The sequence below is a fragment of the Molothrus aeneus genome, chromosome 15 (genome assembly GCF_037042795.1).
Source record: "Molothrus aeneus isolate 106 chromosome 15, BPBGC_Maene_1.0, whole genome shotgun sequence".
In the NCBI taxonomy this organism is placed as follows: domain Eukaryota; kingdom Metazoa; phylum Chordata; class Aves; order Passeriformes; family Icteridae; genus Molothrus; species Molothrus aeneus.
Window position 1 is genome coordinate 8,943,741 of NC_089660.1, and position 18,683 is coordinate 8,962,423.

The window sequence follows — 18,683 nt, forward strand, 5'->3', positions numbered from 1 at the left end:
CACAGGGGCTGCAGAGAGCAGCAGGGACTGCTGCCACTGTCCTCCAGGGCAGGATGGAAGGGATGATATCACAGACTTGGACCACAGACCTAGAGCAGGTTTTGCTTTCAGAGCAGAACAAGGTGAGAGAGGTGAATGCAGGCAGGAGAGGAGTGAGAATGAGGGAGGAACTTTGCACTCATGGCAGCTGAGCTGTAGCATGGAGACTGAGGTGTGCATCACCTGCCTGTGCCTCATTGTCCTTTGGGGTGAATTACAGTCCATGCTCTCTGAGTTTTACTGCTGAGTTTCTTTAAATATTTAGAAAAAAAATAATTTTGGGGGGTGAGGGGCTCATGTTCTGCACCCATCCTAAAGGGAAAATGATGAGGAGGGAGAGATCCAACTAAAAATATAATTAAATGAGAGGGAAAAGTGGGTGTCAGCAGGCATAAGAGAAAATAACAGCCCTTTCTCAATTGGAGTTACAGCCACCAGCATGAACACCTTTACCCAAGCTGTGCTGGCTCAGAGCTGACCCCTGGGGACAAACAAAGCAAGGATACAGCTGCAGAATCTGCCCAAAGCCACCCCAAACACTGGCTTTGGCTCAGAGACAGCATCATAAGCTGGTGGAACAATTGTGCCTGGTAATGTCAGCTCATGCCCAGACTGCAGGAAGCCCTCAGCCCCACAGGTACCTGGTGCTCTGAGAGGAAGAAACTGCTCTTTCTTTGTTTGTTTGATTGATTGGTTTTTTTCAGGAGTTTTTCCTGGCTTTTAACTGTAAAAGTTGAAAGCTCCTGTACCTGCAGAGAGCTGTGAGGAGTTTCTCTATTTTCTCCATGCTTTAGGATAAGCTGCGGATGTCTCATGGGGATTTCAGCGGGCATGTGCATTCAGGAGGGGAAAACACAGCCCAGAGCACTCCCAAACACGAACTGCTGTGGATGGGAGAGAAGGGAGGGGATGGAGCCGTGTCTCTCGCTGCTGGTTGCAGTGGGAGCCAGCAGGTTGTGCTCACGAACAAGAAATCCAAGAAATCCGCAGCTCGGCCGCTGGGATGCTCCGCAGCAAAATCAAAGCTACAGGAAAAAAAAACAACTCCTCTTTCTGCAGGGCTTTTCTCCAGTTCATTATAATCTACGTGTTTTAACAGCCCATAGAGCCACAAGGATCTGGCACTTATTAAATGCTGTTGTTAAGAAAAAGAAATGATGAACTGATGTTTTCTTGTTAGAAAGCCAATATTTCTTCAGCTGACTTTGATGCACTCAGAGAAGTTTTCTGCTTTTTACTGTCTTACTCTTTTTTGTTAAAGTGTCTGCTGTCTCCTAGAGGACAACACCTTTCAGTATCTCTGATTTTTACCTGCACAAAATACAGATATAGAGCTCCAGAAGAAAATTCCCTCTTCAGCTGAATTTTTTGTGTAGGACCTACTGTGGCCAGAACTTCCCCAGTATAGGGATTCTGCTACTTGAACTGATTTAAAAATATAAAGGTTATGTTCTTTTCCAATGTGTACCTACATAAACCAACACCAAACTAATTTAAATTAGAAAATAAAAATGCCTGTTTTGGCTATCATCTCACATGCAGGGTTTCCTTAATCCATTCTTCCAGTTTTAGTAGTATCTCTAAGAAAGCATGGACAATTCTTAAATCTGAGGTACCAAGATGTTTGTGACAGCACAATGACTGACAGTTTTTTCCAAAATCTGAAGGGGAATCCCTCCAGCTTTCACCCTTCTTGGAGCTGGAATTGACCCTTAAGCCTCTTTCTTGTTGCCCTTTCTTGTTGCCTTCCTTTTTGTAAGGCCACAAAGCCTGTCCTTAATTAAAGACAGCACTCCAGTCACAGCCTGGATCCCCTAAGTGCAGCAGTTCATCTCTTGCTGGTCGTGCAGCAGTGGCTCAGACCTGGCTGTGTGAGAACAGCTTAAACCTGGGTGCTCCCAGAGGCACCAGAGCCAGGGCAAGGCTCAGGAGCCCAGAGCAGCTCCCCAAAGCCAGCATCAATTTATTCCTGGTGCTCAGGTCTCCAGCAATGCCAAAGGGACTCCTCTGGGGCTGGGGTGCAAGGCAGGAGTGACACAGAATTATGGGATGACACATCCACCACACGTCAATTTAAATTGGGTATTCACAGCAAGAAAGCTGAGCTGGCCCAGATAAAGAAGTTCAGCTGTTTCTTGAAAAAAATAATAAAGCAGACAGAAAAGCAGGCTACTGTTGAATTAGTGAAGATCAGAAAAGTCAGGATGAGTCCATCAACAGCTCTGTGTGTCAGTCCCAGTGCTCCCAGTGCTCCCACAGCCCTGAGCTGCAGGGCCTGGAGCCACCCCCATGCCATGGGCACCCCCTGAATGTGACGTGCTCAGCCTGAACCACAGCCTGCATCTTGTTCAGGCACAGGGCTGTGGTTCAGAAACATATTGTTATCTAAGTCAACCCTCTCAGCCAACCAGTTCCAGCAACTCACTTAGAAAACACCACCCACGTTCTGTAAAAATTCAGGTTTGAGATGCAGCCCACAGAGATTAATGAGGGTTTGAATTTATGCCTCAAGAGCTTCCAATGGTTTGGTTTTTCTGCTATACCATTATAATCTTCCTATACATGAAGGCTGCTCTGCTCATATACTTCCAGAAAGGGCTTGATTTCACAGCTAATAAAAATTGCATTCAGGAAAATTAAATAAATAAAGCAGCTGCTATTACTCAGGCTGCAATTTAGCACAAAGTCTGGTGATGCAAATTAGTGTGCAGTGGCCAAACTGAGTTTCAGGTGGTGTTTTTCTCAGCTGAAGCTCTGCCTTGTGCAGGTGGGCCCCATGAAAGGGACCCAGCGGGGTGGGGGCTCTGCACAGCCCCTGCACCTCTCCTGGTACTTGGGGGCACTTTCCAGCAGCCCCCAGAACACCATGGGGTGTCCCCTGTGGAGAGCTTTTCACTCAAGGTTTGAGGAAGGGCAGAAGCCAGCAAGACCCTTCCAGTCTTGCTCAGGGCAGTGACAATTCCAGCAGCCCTGGTGACAATTCCTCAGCACTCAGGCACAAATGCTGCTGGCAGCCATCCTGCTGAGTGCACCCATAAAAAACAACCAAGCACAGCTCTGCACAGCCCAGGCGCTGCAGTACAGCACTGAACAGGGTGTTAGCTGGGAAACACCTCTGGGAATTTATGGTTATAGTGAATTTGTGCTCTGTTGTGCTACAGCAGGCACAGGCAGCCCTAGCACAGCACCAGGGTTTTGCCTTTCTGTGTCAGTGTTGCTTTTCAGATTTCATTTTTATCAAAATTGAATTGGACACCCTGGGGGAAAGGAGGGGTAAGAATCCCAGCACTGGCTGAAAAGCCCAATACCCTTGTTCACACAGGCTATCAGAAGATGTCTCTATCCTGTGCACCTCTCCCAGAAAGGACAGAGAGAACATTTGCCTTTTCTTAGCCCTGAGTATCTCCTCTTGCATATTTCTGAGTGATCCAGGAACCCATAAAGCTGCAGGAAAGAAAAGACATTCTTCCTCTCTGCACATTCCATGGGAGACACTGAAACAGCTCTCAGGGTGGTCCCACTGACCAAGCCCAGAATGACAGTGGGGACCAGCACTGTCTGTCACTTGTGATATTCCTGCTTCTGCATCCCTTTGAGCCTCACTGTGCACAATCCAGCACAACTGTACACACTTCATGGGTAATGTACTCAAAATAAGCATTACTCAGACTGATGACTAGGTCTTCCCTTACAGCCATCTGGATGGTTTATTTTAGAAAGTGATTTGGAAAACAGTGCTTTATTCATAATTATTCCGAGGGCTCCGTTAGAACCCAGGGGCTGCAGGGATCCAGCTCCTGCCTGGTCTGGCTTTTCTCTCACTGGCCTCCAGCTTCACAATCCCCTCAGCAGTTCCCACAGTTTTTGAAGGAGGAAGATCAGATTTATCATTAACCACAACAGCCTCTTATCATCAGACTTTGAACTGCAGCACCAGGCAGGTGCCAGAGGTGACCCAGCACAAACTCACTGACCCAGAGCCACCCCACACACCTCCAGCACATCACCCTGTGCTGGGCTGCAGCCCCTGACAGAGCTGCAATTTACATAAATGCAAATTAACATTCAAACTGCTCACTCAGGCCTTTGCTGCCTTTCAGTGTGTGTCACTCGCTGCACTGGAGCCACCGTGGGCATTGGCAGGTTCAGGATGCCACCAACACAGGTCCCAGGGGCTGATGCCATCCTGCCACGCAAAAAGGGAGAGGCACTTTAAATTTAGGAGGGGTTCCTGTGTATCTCATCCAAGCCTCATGGTGCCTAAATTATTTATTATGCATTTGCTGCATTATTTATCGAGTCCCTTTTGCCCACACATGCAAGGAACATGAGCCAGTGGCTCTGCCACAGATTTCATACCCCATCCTAGCTCCAACAGTTCCTTTCCATCCTCCTCCAAAGGACAGATCACCTTGCTGTTTTCAAGGTAAATATGTTTTCCCTTGGGTGCAGAGTATGGAGGTTCCAGCCAACCTCTGGAGAGGCAGGATTTTGCTCAACAGCTGTGCCAAAATGAGCTGAAATTATCCCACAAGATCACAGGAGGAGTTTTTCTATAAATGTGGCCCTGGTCACTGTGAATAAGGAGCCCATCTCCCCCCAGGTGTTCACATGCCCTGGAGGGCACTGCTGACTCTCCTGCTGTGGCCACCACAGCCATGGAGCATCCCCCATCTGAACCACTGAAGCTGTCAGGGACTGGCATGAGGCTGTGTCAGGGGAGGTTTAGGTGGAGTGTCCTCACCCAGAGGGTGGCTGGGTGCTGGAACAGGCTGTGGTCACTGCACCAAGCCTGACAGAGCTCAGTGAGTGCCTGGACAACCCTGCCAGGGACAGGGTGAGGTCTGTGGGGTTGTGCTGTGCAGGGTCAGGAGCTGCACTCAGTGATCCCTGTGGGTCCCTCCCAGCTCAGGATATTCTGTGACTCCAAGGCTGGCTTTGCTTTCCCACATCAGGGCAAAGCTGCTGCCTGCTGTTCTACCAGAGCCGGTGCTGCCTTTTCAGAGAACATTTCCATCTGTAATTACTGCACAATGGGACAAAGTGAGGGTGCTTTGATCATGTATTCATGATATCTCCTCTGCTTTGAAGATAACTCTGCAGAGTGACAGCAGCTGTTTTAATCTCCCAGGTGGTGCCAATAAATACAGGAACTGGTAGTTTAACACAAGCTATCCATGTTCTCATATTCCTCCAATATCTAATAATAGAACAGAACTGTGAAATATAGCAATGATCCCACAGCTGCAACCACCTATTAAACCAGGACAAGACATGTAAAGGATGGCTGTTAGCACCATCCAAGCCAGTGAATTGTCAGATGCCCTCCCATCTGCAGAAAGGATTGCAGATTTCATTTATTTCTCCAATAGCCGTCAGAGCAGAAAAAAAGGAAGGATATTTTAAAAGGGTATCAAAAATCATCACTGTCTGGACCAGGATGGAACCTCTTAAATTGTCAGATTTCACAGCAGAGTCTGCATGGCACTTCTGCAGGTCTTTCATAATCCTGCCTTGTCAGAAGGTTATAGGGCTGCTTGTGATTTGATCTCTGAAGTAATTGCTAGTTGGGAGAAATAAGCAAGACCATTCATTATATTTCACAAAGAACAAAACAAAACACAAAAAATAACAAGACAGAGAATAGATTTGGCCTGTTGAAACAGATGGATATTCCCTCAACTACATTTCAAGGGCAGGAAGATGCACCAATCTCTTTCCCACTGTGGATTTTTAATAAAAGAAGCAGAAGCAAACAAGGAGGGTTGATACCATGAAGCTGCAAAGGCAGCTGCAGTCTCAGGAGAAGCAATTTTGCCTACAGTTTGTGCTGTGTGGTCTCCAGGGATGTATTCTTTGCTGGCATTAATTGGCATGGAAAATCAATACAGCCACGTTTATAAGCTGCAGTTGTTGCCTGGGTCTTTCTTTGCTTCCCCTCCACTGGCAGAGATGTGCTGTTTATTGACAAATTGCTCCTTGGGATGATATGTGCTAACTCCACAGTTCCTCCAGTAAACTCATTTCTCTCTAATCCCCTCTGGTGCAGAGGCTTATGAAGGCAGTTGTGATTCCTGGATCTCTGCCTTTGGCTACACCTGTGATTAATGGCGTTCCCCAAGTCTTGCAGATTTGGGATTTTGAGAATATGGTGGGAGAAAATTTGTATTTGTCAGGCCCCAGGAGTCTAAAGTGTTTTGTGTCAAATCTTCCCTGTGTGGCATTACATTATCCCCATTTACACATTATTTTATCCAGACTCTCCATTTCAATTAGCGAGTCTTTAGGGGTCCCTTGAATGAAAAGATGAAGAAACACACTGAAATTTTTTTGCTGCTCTTTCCCTTGAGACTCCAACCATTTTTGGCTGTACTCTCCTACATATTCTTCTCTTATTTAAACATGAATAGTTTACTCTTTTTTATTTCTACTCAATTTTTCACTGTTTTAGTATTGGTTTTTGCATTTGCTGCTGGTGTGACATTCCAGAGAAGACAGGATGGATGCCCTGCAGTCCCAAAAGAGCTGTCTGCTCTTGCTGAACCTCTGGGACTGAGTACCATTCCTTGCTCTTTACTGGAGATCTGCTAAGGGCTGAAATGACAATAAATAAATAAATTAATCCAAATTGAGACCATACTGCACATGGTTAAGGGGGAGTTAAGCTGGCTGCTGGTTTTCCCTCTCAGTGGCTTTATCTCCAGGCCAGCATCAAAGAGATTTGCTTGGCAGCAGCCAAGCAGATGGGAACAATAAATATGCAATAAAATAATTGCATGGATTGCACTTACATGGGAATGAGAGCAGTAAGGGGGGTGTATAGAGTAGTACAACTCCACAAGAAAGAGTCTGCAAGTGTCCTGAGGAAAGGAATTTCTGTTCAAAACCTTCTGATTTCCCAGAATTATTATCTGGTCTAGCAAAAGGCTCTGCCTTTCCCTGAGGATTTGGTGTCAGCTGTAGATGACATTTGGTGCCAGGTTGAGTGTTAGTCCTCAGCTCCCCCTTTGTGAGAAGATGCCCCTGTTGGTGTCCCCACAGACGTGGGCCAGAGGAGGAACATGGAAAGCTGAGAAAATTGGGATTGTTCAGTGTGGAGAGGGAAGGCTCTGGGGTGGTCTTTTTGTGGCCTTTGAGTATCTGAAGAGGCTGCAAGAAATCTGAGAGAGGCTGTTTTACAGGGCTGGTAGTGCTAGGACAAGGAGGAATGGCTTCAAACTGAAGGAGAGAAGGGTTAGATGGGATATTAGAAGGAAATTCTCCCCTGTGAGGGTGGGGAGGCCCTGGCACAGCTTGCCCAGAGCAGCTGTGGCTGCCCCATCCCTGGCAGTGTCCAAGGCCAGGTTGGAAGGGTCTTGGAGGAGCCTGGGGCAGTGGAAGGTGTCCCTGCCCATGGCAGGGGATTGGACTGAGATGTTCTTTAAGGTCCCTTCCAACCCCAGCCACTCTGATTCTGTGTCCAGGCCTGACTCTTTGACACTGCTAAACAAGGACAAAATGAATCCAACTTTGTGATGCTTTTCAAAAAGGAATTGCTCATATCTCTGAGGGTTTAAATTATTCTGTCAGACATTGCTGCTGGCATGAACTGTTGGCATGGAGACTGATGCGAAATTTAATACAACATAAATAAAATATTAATGACATAGGAGAAACCAGTAGTGATTTAAAGAGATACTGAGCTGCCAACCAAGCTATGGTTTGGAGTTCATCATATGAACAACAGGGAAAACAGTGATTAAAGCTACAAAGGCAGTGAGGAACAGCTTCATTCTGCCAAAGTCTTCGGACCATCGAAAGCACTCAGAAAGGTCTGGTTTGGCAGAGGGATGAAATTAAGGACTTCCCCAATTTTTTGTTTTCATTTTCCCCAGCAGAAATAATGGAAGTCCCTGCATCAGAAGCAGCAAGGCCGGGCCAGCAGGCTGTGGGACATGGCTGAGAATGCACCAGACACATCACAGCAGCCACTGAGGGCAGAAAATCTCTGCCCTCAGTCTTGGGTTGCCTGTGCAAGAGGAAATATAGCCAGAGGGGAGGAGAAAGGATATTGCTAGAGTAGGGTGCCCAGAGCAAGGAAGCATTGCTGATTATATTAGCATGGGTGTGGTCTGAGACGTTAAGGCTAAAATCCCTGTTTCAATAATAAAATTGTTCCAATAGGTTCAGCTGATTCAGATTCCAACCCAGGTGTGCAAAGGTCCAGTTAAGAGTATTTACTGAAAGCAGTTTGTAAAATGCATCCCATTCTCCAATACCCTGCACAATCACCTTTCCCAGTACAATTTTTGGCTTTAGTGCTGCATTGCCAGTTTGAGAACTCTTTTTCTTCTGCAAAACTATTTCATTGAAAAATTCCCAACAAACCTTCATTCTGAATACTCACACTAAGTTATATTTGTAGTCACATGCTTCCAAAACATACAAAGATAATGAGCACTGAGTGTAACCTAGAGCATGATGGAAAGCACTACATGAAATCAGATACTTACATGAGCTTTTCACAGGCTCAGGTAATTGAAAAGCTGTTGGCAAACTGTCAGAGAGAGTCAGCAGAGAGGCAGGAATGATCAGAACAGGTCCTGAGCTGGTGCAACCAACACAGAGCTCAGAGTCAGACCAACTCCATTGAAACAGCTGGTCTTGGTGGACATGGAGGCACAATTTCATCCCAAACCAGCATTTTTATTATTTATTAATGTCTAAATGAATGGGAAGTAAATCCTCTCTGCTCACCTCTTTTCGCTTTACAAGCCTCTGTTATCCACATCCCTCAGTCCAGATCCTGCCACCAGTTGTATGGAAACAATATTAAAAAATAAATAAATTTTCTGAAGCCTGATAATTTTCCTTTTACATAAATCATAAAAATTTCTCTTGTGAGCATTGAAATAGAAAGGCTGAGTGGTTTGGGAGTAATGCAAGTATATCTGGGCTAAATATCTGAGAGAGAGCTGGAGATGAAAGACTCCCAGATACCATGTATTAGTCATAATTTAAAAGCCCTGTCTCCAGGAGATAAAATTGTCCCAAGTAACTTCTATAAATGCTGATTTTCTAGTACAGAACTTACAGCACTTCCTATTGAATGCTCTGTGCATCACAGAGCATCATCACAAAGAGCCACAGGAGGACATTATGTTGGGTGACAATGGAGACCAGAGCATAATCACTGGGGATTTGTGCTCTATCATTAACTTACCATTCAAAATGAACCAGAGAAAGCAAGAGGCACACATCCTCCAGAGCCACAGGGCAACAAATTCAAGGGCCCTTTTCTGTTTGCAGGTGCAGATCAATCTACTGGGCATTTGAGCATGCGCAAAAATGGTCACAGTGCCTCTTACACAAATGGGAATAATTGTATCTGAAATATTTGAAGCATAATCTCATTGTAGGAAGCTCACACAGGCACAGGGATTAGTGGGAATAGTCACTGAGACAACACACACAGCACAAAATCAGTTCACATCTCCATCAATTATTCAGCGAACGAGAGCTGATGTTGGGGCTGGTCCGTGGCTCTGTCAGTTTATTGCACACTATCTAGAAAGCTGCATGAGGTGCTTATTGACTCATGGGCATGTGGGGAAATGCAGGAGAATGGTGTGGAAGTGCTCATTAAAGTGTTTAGCACATGCACCTATTGTGCTTGTTTTCCTTCTATTGTCTCTTGGGCAAGGCAGGAGGCTGGGCCGTCTCCCAGAGAGGATGTCTGAAGTCAACATCAAAAATATTTTCCTGGGAAGTGGATACAGATTTATAAACAAAAGTACTCCCAGGCAGAGACCAAATGTCCTCATTGCCTGGTTAATGTCACCTCTGCACCTTCCATGGTCCCTCTGAATGTGTCCCACAGAGGACAAAGCTCCACTCTCACCTGATGGGGAGGGGCACCTGCAAGGGGCTGTGCCCTGCCCCAGTGATGCTCAACACCTGTTCCTCTGCACCTTCTGCACAGAGCTCCCCTCCATGGGCTCTGCATTCTAGACTGACACTGTCTCTATTCTCTATTCTACTCATGTCATTTTAGGAGGAAAAGACAGGGAAAACCAGGGTGCTTTATTCAGTCACTTAAAAAAAAAAAATGTTTTCTTTCTGTCAGTGCCCATGACCCCTGACAAAGATTCTAAGAAAGGCTCCTGGTTTCCTGGTGTCCTGCTCTTTTCTACACCCCTACCATCTCCCTTCTCCCCATGGCTCTAGCCTGTCCACACTTTAGAGCAGTTCCTTGCACTGAGGGCTCCTAACTAAGCACCCACAACTGGGATCTTGCTGTTAATCCCTCTCAGATGAACCTTTTGGTGGTGTTTTCATGCTATCACATTACATCTTCATTACTACAACCTCAGATGTTACTGTAGTCCCAGTAAGTGCTACTAAAATCGTTTGTGAAAGTACTTGTAATTAGGCAAATCATTATAAACACATTTATAGTAGCTCACCTAGAAGCTGAGCATTAGGCTGCTCAGGAAAAGCTCATTTCCAGGCAAATAGGTTCCAACATCAGCTCCTTCCCACTGCAGAGAGTGAGGGTGATTGGAGATGGATACGTGGGAGCAATGATCCCAGCTGTGCTCCACCCTCGGGGAGGGCTGTGGACAGCCAGCAGAGAGGGCAGCGCCCTCCGGGTGGATTTTTCTGGAGCAGGGTCTCACAGGAGTGTGCTTTCCTGGCTATCACCTGCTGTACCGGGCAGAGGATCCACGGCATCCATCAGAGGGGCTTGACAGAAGTCGGCAACAAGGCACAGGATTAGCACTGGAAGAGAAAACCAGCAAATATTCAGTTTTAAACAGCAATAAGGCCAGAGTACATGAGAGGTGCAATTTTTCTTATCTTTTTAACATCATGCAAAAGCAAGATCTTTCAGCAACCGTATCAGAAAGTTCCCTCAGCTGCCTGCTGAGCAAAGCTCAGAGAGCAGGAAAGCCACAGGAGTCAGCTGCCACCTCTTCCCAAACAGCAGAGGTGCTGCTCTCTCCAGGCATTCACCATTGTGCTGTTTTTACAAGACGACTAAAACACCTCTAAAAGCACCCGTGTTGTGCCAGATTTCTCCAGAGGAGACTTGCCTGGAGGAATTTAAGGAGTTTGCATGCATGCCCTCCTTCCAGCCCACCCCTAGGGCTGCTTGCTGTGACCTGGAGATGCCAACACTGCCTGCACACCTTCCCCCCTCCCACCCCTCCATCCAAGCTCGGCTCACAGGCTTTGGTCACTAATTGTACCAATGAAGGTTGCCAAAATAAACCAGCTGGTTTTGTGCAGGAACAGTAGCCTTTATGTAATTTCTGTCACCTTTAGCTGTGACAGTGGTTATTATCAGCTGAGGAGATGGGAGCATCAAGGAGATGTTTTCTTCTAGATCACAGCCGACCTCCTGCTGCCATTTAAATGCTTCTCTCATTGAACATTCAAAAGCTGAAGGGCTCAGACACATTCTTTGCCCCTCATTTCACCACAGCTGACCCAATAACACACAAAGGGAGCTGATTTGCCTTTGGAATGCCAGATTTTGCAACCATGGCAATACGTAAATGTGTTTCCCTTCCCCCTTCTCAGGGAAACTAGCTGAAGTACAAAAGCCCAAGAAGAGCAGCAAAGTTTGTCTGCTCAGTGAATCTGGAGTGAGCAGGCAGTGACACCCAGGAGCGATTCTCCAAGGAGTTCCAAATTGCCCGATACAAATCCTGGCCAAGGGACTGACAGCTTGCAGGACCCATACATGTTAATCTGCTTAGCTGAATTTGCTACAAGCTTGGCCCAGCTTTTAGGGTTTGCTATAAGCTACCAAACAGTCCTGTCTGATTACTTTTACTCCTTCCAGCACAACTTTCTGAGTCAGAAGAATTTAGTGTTCCTATGGCAGAAAATTATAAATTCCACTTGGACAAAGCTTGTATGCAAGGAAGTTCAGAGCCTGAGAGGAACCTCAGTGTAATTTTCACCTTGTGCATTCTCCGAATTTCATTGGTTTGGTTTTTTTTTTTCCAATGAGAGAATACTGATACTTCAAGAGATGCTTTAGCACAGCAGAATGAAATATTCACACCTGTAGTGAAACGTTTAGTGAAACATGCTCATGTAGCCTTTGGCTCACTTTGGGTGCTCATCTCACCGGTGATTCCTGCCCTAATCTTGTCACATGCCATTTCTCTGGGGGATTGCAGCCTATTTTCCAAAGGAAATGAAAAAGTCTCCTAGAGACTTGCAACAAAATCCCCGCAGCTAAATAGGAAAAAGCTTCCACGGCTGCTTTGTGGCTGCTCTCCAGCCTTTCCTTTGGCTGGGCTGGCTGCTCTGCCAACAGGAGCTGCTTTTGCTGAAGCTGCTCCTGCTGAGCAGCTCCCACCGTCCCACACCCAGCCTGTCCCCAGGGTGTGTTTATTTTCCTGCTGCGGATGCAGGCGGCAGACGAGGCAGAGCAGATGCTGAGCTCCATCCCTGGCTCTGAGCGAGCAGAGCTTGGCTCAGTCCCATCCACCCTGCCCGACAGCGCTGGAGCTGGCACTGTGCAGGGAAAGGCACAGCTCCTCTGTGCTGCTTCAGCCACTGTGCAGGGAAAGGCACAGCTCCTCTCATGCTGCTTCAGCCACTGTGCAGGGAAAGGCACAGCTCCTCTGTGCTGCTTCAGCCACTGTGCAGGGAAAGGCACAGCTCCTCTGTGCTGCTTCAGCCACTGTGCAGGGAAAGGCACAGCTCCTCTGTGCTGCTTCAGCCACTGTGCAGGGAAAGGCACAGCTCCTCTGTGCTGCTTCAGCCACTGTGCAGGGAAAGGCACAGCTCCTCTGTGCTGCTTCAGCCACTGTGCAGGGAAAGGCACAGCTCCTCTGTGCTGCTTCAGCCACTGTGCAGGGAAAGGCACAGCTCCTCTGTGCTGCTTCAGCCACTGTGCAGGGAAAGGCACAGCTCCTCTGTGCTGCTCTAGCCACTGTGCAGGGAAAGGCACAGCTCCTCTGTGCTGCTTTAGCCACTGTGCAGGGAAAGGCACAGCTCCTCTCATGCTGCTTCAGCCACTGTGCAGGGAAAGGCACAGCTCCTCTGTGCTGCTTTAGCCACTGTGCAGGGAAAGGCACAGCTCCTCTCGTGCTGCTCTAGCCACTGTGCAGGGAAAGGCACAGCTCCTCTCGTGCTGCTCTAGCCACTGTGCAGGGAAAGGCACAGCTCCTCTCATGCTGCTTCAGCCACTGTGCAGGGAAAGGCACAGCTCCTCTCATGCTGCTTCAGCCACTGTGCAGGGAAAGGCACAGCTCCTCTGTGCTGCTTCAGCCACTGTGCAGGAAAAGGCACAGCTCCTTCGTGCTGCTCACATGTGTGATGGTGTACACAGGGGTCCCAGGACGAGGGAAGAGATGAGAATCTTGACTCCATGTTTCAGAAGGCTGATTTATTATTTTATTATATATATTATATTAAAAGAAAATTATATATTATAACTATACTAAAAGAATAGAAGAAAAGTTTTCATCAGAAGGCTTGAAAGGAATAGAAAGGAATCAATGACAGAAGCTTGTGACTCTCAGCGAGTCCGAGCCAGCTGGACTGTGATTTGCCGTTAATTAGAAACAACCAAGAAGGACCAATCAAAGATGCACCTGTTGCATTGCACAGCAGCAGATAATTATTGTTTTTCTTTTCCTCTGAGGTTTCTCAGCTTCTCTGGAGAAAAATCCTGGCAAAGGGATTTTTCAGAAAATATCATGGCCACAACCGTGCCAGGTAAAGGCACAGCTCCTTGGTGCTGCTTTAGCCACCATGGCAGGGTAAGGCACAGCTCCTTGGTGCTGCTTTAGCCACCATGGCAGGGTAAGGCACAGCTCCTTGGTGCTGCTCTAGGCACTGTGGCAGGGTAAGGCACAGCTCCTCCTGTGCTGCTTCAGCCACCATGGCAGGGTAAGGCACAGCTCCTTGGTGCTGCTCTAGGCACTGTGGCAGGTAAAGGCACAGCTCCTTGGTGCTGCTCTAGGCACTGTGGCAGGGTAAGGCACAGCTCCTTGGTGCTGCTCTAGGCACTGTGGCAGGGTAAGGCACAGCTCCTCCTGTGCTGCTCTAGGCACTGTGGCACAAAGCATTTCCGTGCCCCTGGACCTGCTGGGAATGGCTGCAGGAGCACCCTGGCAGCAGCATCCTGTTGTTCTCAACGAGAACTGCCCCGCCAGTGCTTTCCCTTTGCTCTCCGCAGTGTCCGTCTGTCCTGGCTGGCTGGGAGGAGCAGGACACACAGCAGGGCACAGGGCTCAGCCTCTGCTCCTCTCTGTGTGTCAGGCACATCCCTGCCTGACGTAGCACCCTGTTTTCAGGAGGTTTTACTGGAGCTTTGCGGAGGATGCTCTTGCACAGGTGAATGTAGGAATCGTGCTCTCCCACCAAAGGTAACCTGTACCAGCCCCTTCCTCACCACTTCCAAACCCACAGACAAACTCCATTTAATAATGAGGTGTTTAAATGCACTAACACACTCTTACATGCAGAAGCAGCTGTTGCTAAGAGAAACAGATGCTTGATTTCTATAGAGGCAGTTTACTCAGAAACTGGTGCCAACACGGGGCCTCATCCTGCACGGTGCTGTTGCTCAAGGAGAGCAGGGAACCATGTAGGAGGTGCTGAGCATCTTTCTATTCTTTTCTGTTTCACACCTTCTTGAAAACAGGCGGTGTCTGTAGCTCAAGGACAGCAGATTTTGACTTCCCTATGGAAGGAAAACATTCCCCCATCAACAGGACATCTGAGCAAATGCTCTGAAATTAGTCACTCGTTTAGAGCACATAAGAAATGCCACATCTCTGATGTCACATTTGATATTGTGGTGATTCTTTGCTACTGTTTCCCATTGGCTCCAACACCAAAGACTAGAAACACCATGGGAATTAAATATTGCTAAGGAATTTATCTGAGAATTTATCAAATGGCATGTGAGCCACACAGCTCAGGCTGTATTTTACTCACCTGGGAATCTCAAGGCATCCCTGAAGGCTTTTCTGCAGCGGTGGAAAATGTTGGAAATGTGCTCAGTTGTGACATGGATGCATACACAGCATGGGATTCCCTGGGCTTGAGGGTCCCAGGGGGTTCAGGAATGAGAATGAGCAGGTGGAAGTTGGAAGGCATGAAATATCCTGCCATTCTGGGGTTGTGGGTCCTTGAAATCTGCACCTGGATACAGGATCTCCAATCTTCCAACCACCTGAACATGCCAAGCCCTTCACACTCTCAGGACATCTTGTGCCCATCCCATTAACTGGAATATCTCCCTCTGGGTTACCTCAATTGCCCAGAGGTGGCCAAGGTCCCATCTGAATTTCCCATTTCCCAGCTTGCCTGTCTCTCCCAGGCAGCAGGCACAAAGGTTACAGCAGCCTGAGGCACCTTCAGAAGAGCACACAAGGCATGGAGCCCTTGCTGAGGTGTTGCTCTCACTGCTCACCAGTGCTACCCCTGCTTCTTCCCCTCCCACCATGGCCTGAGACACACATCAGGTAAGCTCTTAATAACTCTTCTCTGTTCCTATTTCGTTTTGAAGGCTGCTGTTCCTATTTACAAGCACTTGGATGGTGAAAAGCCCTCAGAATTTTCTGGTAATACCAGATCAATTAAAAAAAAATTCTGCCTACAGAACTTGCACTCTCTACATATGGTCTACTCTTGATTATTGGTCAGTATAAAATCCAAAATTACAGTATCAGTATTTAATCTGGTTTCAATGGTAGATTATCCTCAGATTTCTATAGGTGTAGCATCAAGCAATAAGAAAAACTGTGATTTTAGGGAGTTGCTTTTTTTGTGTGTGTGTGTGTGTGTGTGTCTACAGAGATGGTGTGAAGCTCTGTGACATTTTCCTCCTGCCCTCAAATCTGCCTTATGCCTCCCACAAAAGAGCAGCTCTTTATTCTGCTGGGAACTAAACAGAGAGCAGAAACCATGGTTAAGTGCAGGCTTGTCTCTCCTGCAGCCACAGGAGAAGACACAAGGTCCCTGCAGGACCACAGCAACCACCACAAGAGCTCATTTGCTGAGTGAAGGAAGCCTCTGAGGGATGAGGGTTGGGGTTGGAGCACTCCCCTGACAGCTCCTGCACACACAGATGCTTTATGAACTTGTTTTATGGAGGTGCCAGGGATTTCTGCTCCACTCCCAGCAGAAGGATGTGCTTACCTGGTGTCTGCTGCCAGAGAACCCCAGCAGGGCAAGAGCAGCACACGCTGCAGCTGGCCCTGGGCTCTGTGTGTGTGCTCAGGGTGATGTTGGCCAGGCAGGAGTCTCCAAGCCCTTCCTGCATCTGTCTGCCTCTGTGTGAACTGGAGAGACCCAGGAGAAGATCTGACCCGTGAAATCTCCTCTCTGGGTGAGGGGAGGGCAGGCACAGGGCGCCAGGGGATGCCTGAGCACAGCCAGAGCTGGAGGAGTCCAGGGTCCTCTCATCCATCTCCACCCCAGGGAGCAATGGCCACACCAACACCATGCCTGGCAAAGGCTTGCCCAGCCTGCCCTTAGAGACCCCAGGGACAATGTCCCAGAGCCACCTCCCCAGCTCCATCCTGTGCTCTCACCCCCTCCAGTCACTCAGCCGTCTCTTGCCACCCTCCCTCCCCATCAATCACATTTTGTCTGTCTTCTTTGGCTTTGTTCTGCTTCTTTTTCTGTTCCCTCCCTGCCTGTTCTTTCTCTAATTTCTGACATTGATTTCAACACCTTTTGTTCCTCCTCATCCTTGTCTTCCTTCCCCAGATCCTCTTTGTGCCTGTCTCAAGCACAGTCCAGGCTGTGCAAAGTAATCAGCTCTGAAAACCTTTCCAGACTCTATTTTCCTTCTTGGAAAGAATCTCAAAACCAAATAATAGATGTTTATTTTAATTAATGATAGACCAAAGCCTAGCATTAAAATCTCCTTCTGCTGACAGAATGCGCTTACCTGACTCCTGATTTGCTCAGTCAATGAGGCTGCTGGATTCTTTCATTGATTCCAGCCAAGAAAAGTGTCCCACAGCAGACTTGGCTCTGCACATAAACAGCCCAGTAATTACAGAGCACATCTGTAGTTAGGTTAAGGCAGTCTGCTTCTGCAACCTGTGATTTTCCAGGCTTCTAACCAGGCAATGATGGGACCTGCTGAACCAAAACTTCTGCACTTTGCTCCTTGGTGAGTGTCTCATTGCAGCAGGGCTCCAGAGAGGCAGGACTGCAGTTTTTAGTTGTATAAACAGATAATTGAGAACCCTTCCCACCTTTCACGTTACTCTTCCCATTAGATAACTGCAGTGAATCAGGGAGTTCAAGCCCTCAGTGCTGTGAGTCCTGTGCAGTCACTTCCCTGAGACTGAAACAAGTCTTTCCCTGGTGTCTGAGTGGACAGAATGTTTCTGTCAGAGTCTGTCTCAGACTTCTTCCATGGACAAAAATCAATCATGACCCAACTGAATTTTCCTTGACTCTCTAGGGCAGGACAACTCACTTGTTTAACCTTTGCAAGCATCTTCTCTTAGTACCAGTACTTCAAAGAACTGCAGAATCAGAGAGTGGTTGGGGTAGGAAAGAACCTGAAAGATCATCTTGTTCTAACCCCCCTGCCATGGGCAGGGACACCTTCCACTGCCCCAGGTTGCTCCAAGCCCTGTCCAGCCTGGCCTTGGACACTTCCAGGGATGGGGCAGCCACAGCTGCTCTGGGCAGGCTGTGCCAGGGTCTCACCATCTTCACAAGCAAGAATTTCTTCCTAACACCTAATCCAAAGCTATTCCTTTCTGTTTGAAGGAAGTGTTGAAGCTACTCCCCCTTGCCCTATTGCCACATCCCCTTAGAAATTCCTTGGTTTCCCTACAAAGGTTTTTTGATTGTTTGGAAGGGGATTTTTTGAGGTAAATATGATGAATAATATTTCACACTGAGAATTGAGTTAAAGGCTGTTAATATCAGCACACTGCTTTCCCCTCTGCCTGGATAGACACACCAGTGTAAGTTCCCAGTAGGTATCTGGGAACTTTTGCCATCCCCATGTCACATTGCCACGGGTGCCTTTGTCACTCCAAGTGCATCTCCACATCCTCCAAGCACTGGGCAGGCTTCTAAGGAGGTGCTGAGCAATTGTTGCTGCCAGTTCCTGGTGCTCCTCAGGAAATCCCCATCCAGCCCTTGGTGCTTCTCTCTGAGGGCAAACAGCATTCATTGGATCTGATCCAAGAGGAGACACAGCCCGGGCTGGGAACAGCAGACAGGCTTGCTTCAGTGCAAGGCACCGTGTGTGCTGCAGCTGCCAGAACCCCTGAGATGACCCTGCAGACTGATCCCAGAGGCTGGCAGAGCTGGGGAGGAGCTGTGTGTGTGAGCGCTGTGTGAGCGCTGCAGACGGGGGCAAGCCTCGGGCAAAGGGGGCCGCAGGGCCCAGGAAACAATCCTGGTTATGGCACTAACCCTGCTCCCCCAGTGTCATCCTGGCTGAAACACCCCGGTGACATCCCTCTGAACAGCTTTTCCTGACAGAGTTTGCAGTACCCCCACTCGTGAAACAGGTGATGCTGCTTTTGGCAGGATGCTGCAAGCTCTCAACCTCAGCAGAAAGGTTCCTAATCTGTCTATTAAAGTGTTGAAGACAAACTTAAACAAATATCCTCCCCACAAAGTTTGTTTAAATGACACACTTTTTACTT